The 5,000-nt window shown below is 32.4% G+C and overlaps 1 protein-coding gene across 4 annotated transcripts in view; it reads left to right on the top strand.

The window, feature by feature from the left end:
* The window catches only part of LOC106869260 (sex peptide receptor), a 741,054-nt gene that overhangs the window by 12 nt on the left and 736,042 nt on the right, over window positions 1-5,000 (top strand). For all 4 annotated transcript variants that reach the window (XR_008264113.1, XM_052967783.1, XM_052967780.1 and 1 more), the window contains exon 1: window positions 1-335. This exon is cut by the window's left edge. The gene's annotated coding sequence lies outside the window, so the exon portion shown is untranslated. The remainder of the gene's footprint in view (window positions 336-5,000) is intronic.

Raw genomic sequence — 5,000 nt, 5'->3', positions numbered from 1 at the left:
AGTAATAAACCTACTTATGTACACCCACGTGTGTGTCTATCAAGCGTGTGTATCTGTGTGTGTGTATACATACCGACCCGCAAACAATTCTTTAGTGGCGCGCCATACAGTTATTATCTGCACCTGAGATATATATCGCGTCAGCTCTTGCAACGCATGTATACGCACATCCTATAACCTGTCTGAATGCGCGAACTGACGTGCCAATCGCTATATTTTCATTTGCTCTCATCGCATAAAGTATTCTGGACGTAAAATTCGAGGACTTATATTTCGTTTTATTTTCTCTTTACATAATTATGGAAGTTATTCATATTCTCTATAAATATTTAAAGGTTTGTAACTTTATTATTCTCGATAGTGTGTTTTACATTGTTTCTATGATATGTTTTATTTCTTATTTTTATTTTTGAAATATCTTTTCAAATTTTATTTTATTTAATTTCTTCTCATTTTCATTAAGTATTTTGAAAACTATAGACTATAGCAAATAAGCCACGCATAATAAACACATTCAATAATAATAGAAAAAAAAATAATAATGCGTAAACAAGTGTGATACCTCCTCACCACACAGAATTCTAATGTTTCTGGTTCCTGTTTCAGTATTTACATTAAGATAGAAGAAAGTACTTAGTGAATAAATAAGCCACGCAAACGAAATTATTGTAAGGTATAAAGTTATGTTGCGTCTGACAGATAGCAAATTTATGTGTGACGGTAATAATAATGAACCTTTTTACTAAAGGCACGAGGCCAGTAATTGTGTGGAGAGGGATTACATCGACCTCAGTACTCAACTGGTACTTATTTTATCGACCCCGAAGGATGAAAAGCATTGTCGATGTCAGCGGAATTTGAACTCAGAACATGAAGATGAAATTCTGTTAGGCAATTCGCCCGGCGTACTTACGATTCCGCCAGCTTGCCGCCTTAAACTAAATAATAATAATAATAATAATAATAATAACAATAACAATAATACTAATACTAATAATAATGATAATAAAAATAATAGTTTCAAATTTTGCCACAGAGCAAGTTGGGGGATGAGTTGATTACATCGACCCCAGTGTTCAAACTTTTAATTACTTTATCGACCCCGAAAGGATGAAACCCAAAGTCGACATCGGTGGACTTTGAACTTAGAACGTATTGACGGGTGAAATTCCGCAAAGTATTTCGCCCAGCGCGGAGAGGATTAAGTCGATTATATCGACCCCAGTGCGTAACCTCGAAAGGATGAAAATTAAAGTCGACTTCGGCGGAATTTGAACTCAGAACGTAATGCCAGGCAAAATACCGCTAAGCATTTCGCCCGGCGTGCTATCGATTCTGCCAGCTTACTACCTTCACCGATTTAATAATAATGATGATGATGATGACGATAATGATGATGATACTGATAATAATAATAATAATAATAATAATAATAATAATAATAATAATAATAATAATAATAATCTTTTCATTGTTAGCTACCAGGGCCAAAAATTTACAGAAAAGCAAGGAAAACTTTTATATAGGGGCATATTACAACGTGTCGGTTAGGATGGGTTTTTACGTGTAAATTTTTGTTTCATAAATTTTTAGATTAATAATAATAATAATAATAATAATAATAATGATGATGATGATAATATTAATCCATTCTACAAAGGCACAAGGCCTGAAATTTTATGCGAGAGAGCCAATCGATTAGATCGACGTTAGTAGACAGCTGGTACTTAATTTATGTACCCCGAGAGGATGAAAGGCAAAGCCGACCTCGGCTGAATTTGAACTCAGAACGGGTGAAATGCCTCCAAAGTATTTTGTCCAACATGCTACCGATTTTGCCAACTCGCCGCCCCAATAATGATGATGATGATGATAATAATAATAATAATAATAATGATGATGATGATGATAATTATGTCTTTGCTATTAACCATTAAGGGTGGGAACGGTACAGACGAATACAATATGGGTTTACATAGTATATGTAAGAAATATAAACAGTAACAATAAATAATTTATAAGAATGAATAAATCCCCAAAAGACGGAAACTTTCTAAGGCTGCTCATGGAAACCCCACAAAAACCACGGTCGCCCTGACTACTAGGGCTATTGCCCCGTTTACATTGTCCATCTTCAACTTACAGTCTCATGCTGAGAGTAGGCACCTTTACTCGGACCGTTCTTGCGACATTCTCCCACCTTTTACAAAATTGCTAGGAGGCAGAATTTCCTACTCCACCCTCATTTTCATTTTTAAGAAAGTGCAATTTTAAACACACGCGAAAGGTTGATTAGGTTAAAGAAACTTTATAAACATAATAGATTAAACTATTTTTGAAACAGACAAATAAATTATGACGAATTTCGATCGAATATATTCAGTTCTTCTCCATTCTAAAATAATTTATAAATACATGACATCGTGGCTGTTCTAATGATATTTCTGCATCGGTTCTTTCACACACACTTTCCTCGGAAAGTTCTTTTATTTTACGTCAAATGTCGAAACATATCTATTATATGCATGACTTATATTAAAAGTTACATGAAATTGTATATTCATGTACAATTGCATTTCATTTTTCACTGGACTTTCAGTCGGTTTATTAATTTCATACTATATAACATATCCGAAGAACACGCCAATTAATTATTTTTAAGTAAATTAGGCATGCATTCTGATTTTATATCTTTAAAAAAACTTTGTGCATTTAAAAGCCTCTTGCCTACATTTCTTCTTCTTCTTCTTCTTCTTCTTCTTCTTCTTCGTCTACTACTACTACTACTACTACTACTACTACTACTACTACTACTACTACTAATAATAATAATAATAATAATAATAATAATAATAATAATGATAATAATAATAATAATAATAATAATAATAATAACAATAACAATATACTAGTTAGTAGTAGTAATTGTTATATTTTTGATTTACTGCAATTAATACCACCACCACCAACAACAACAACAACAATACTAATTCTTCTTCTTCGTCTTCTTCTTTTTCTGCTTCTTCTTCGAGCCACTATCTTCTTTTTCTGATGGGGCAACTTATCGTCGAAGTATAAATGGAAAGATCGACCGAAAGAGAGATACAGATTGCGATGGGGTTGAGGGAGAAAGAAAGTAAGAAAGAATGATAGAAAGAAAGAAAGAAAGAAAGAAAGAGAGAGAGAGAGGGATACAGATTGTCTCTGTGTGTTATTCTCAAGAGTTTGTATTTGTAAGCCTTTGTCTGTGTGTGCGCGTGTTGTGTCGGTTGAAATGTGGGGGTCTTGCAGATAAACAGTAGTGGCTAACAGTTTACTCCAACAGGTGTGACACCGTACCTGTTGTAAATGTTGCACGGCTGAGAAAATAAAACTGTCTACTACCCGATGCTAGCCCACCACATGTTGCCATATGTCAACAGTCGATAAGATGCATTCCATAGTTGAAAGGTACTTTAATTTATCTCATGCGGAAGTATCAAAAATAAATTTGATAATAGGATTTGTATTCACAACGTTACTAGCACGAACAACTACTAGTGCGTTTTGTGATTCTTATCCCTAAAGATCTTGTCACCTATCGAACTAAATTTATTCCTATACACATAGAAACATACGCGCTCATGCACTCGCATATATATGCAGACTCACATTCACATCCCTATATAATAAATATGCATGCACACACAGATATACACACATACAGAGATTGATTTCACACACATCTCCTAGTATCTTCCCTTCCTTTCCTCTGCTATATTCTTCTTTACGCACAGCCTTTTCTTGTTTGATTTCTCACATAAATGTATCTATGTTTGACTTGCGTGATATATTTCTTTTGTGATTCGGATTCTCAATCCGCATTTATTAAAACATTTTATTCGTTTTGGTTTAATTGTATTAATTTCATGTGTTCATAAATGTTCATAAGTATACACGAATAATATCATCTAAGTTTCCAAGTTATTTCTATCTTACTTACATGCTTATCAAAACACATTATTACTTGTACATGCGAGTCAGATGTGTATATAAACATATCCATAAATATAGAAGTATACAAGAGTTGATGCAAGTTTACAAGTGATTTTAAAATTGTTTGTAACATAACAATTGATATGAATTTCATAGAGTAAGTTGCATATCATCAGTCCGCTAATACCTGTGGATGATACCTTCTGAGTAGAAACTAGTATGAACCAAGATCCTTACTGTACAATTTTTTCTCATACACCTGCTAACATCTTATTAAAGAGTAACTTGAATTTCTAACAGTTCTGTCGATTTATCACATGAGGCATATAACAAGCGGTGCTTGATTGTCACAAAATTAAGGGCTTTGAATTTATACTGGTGAAGCAATATGAGTATAAATAGTATCTTGATACGTTGGACCTCAACTGAAAGAGGTAACTATTTGCATGCAGATAAGGAACTTAAATAAAAGTTGTATGAAACTTATACACTGGATATAGGACGTGTACAAACATACCCACTCACATATTTTATTTATACAATCATACATATAAACATATACATTTTCGTGTATATATATATATATATATATATATGTATATATGTGTGTGAGTGTTTCCGTGTGTGTGTGTGCGTGCGTGTGTCTAAATATATACGTATATTAATATATATGGAAAAGTAAAAAAGTATAGAATATACACCAAATGCAGAAACACATATATAGCTTTCCTTAATACATAAAAAATCGATTCATCAAAGCAGAGAATATAAAGCAACAAATAGAAAGTAATATGTGAACTGAAAAACACAGCAAATATACGCATATATGCTTATATTCATATATATATATATACATATATAAGGTTTGTATGCATAAATATGAGTGTATATGTGTATATATGTATATGTGGGGATGCCTTTGTATATACATACACATATACAAACATGATATATACGTACGCATATATATGTGTACTGATATATATATATATATATATATATATATATATATATATATATATATA

Source organism: Octopus bimaculoides, chromosome 5, assembly GCF_001194135.2.
Source record: "Octopus bimaculoides isolate UCB-OBI-ISO-001 chromosome 5, ASM119413v2, whole genome shotgun sequence".
In the NCBI taxonomy this organism is placed as follows: Eukaryota; Metazoa; Mollusca; class Cephalopoda; order Octopoda; family Octopodidae; genus Octopus; species Octopus bimaculoides.
The sequence above is the reverse complement of the archived record's forward strand: the minus strand, read 5'-3'. Positions and strand labels throughout refer to the sequence as shown.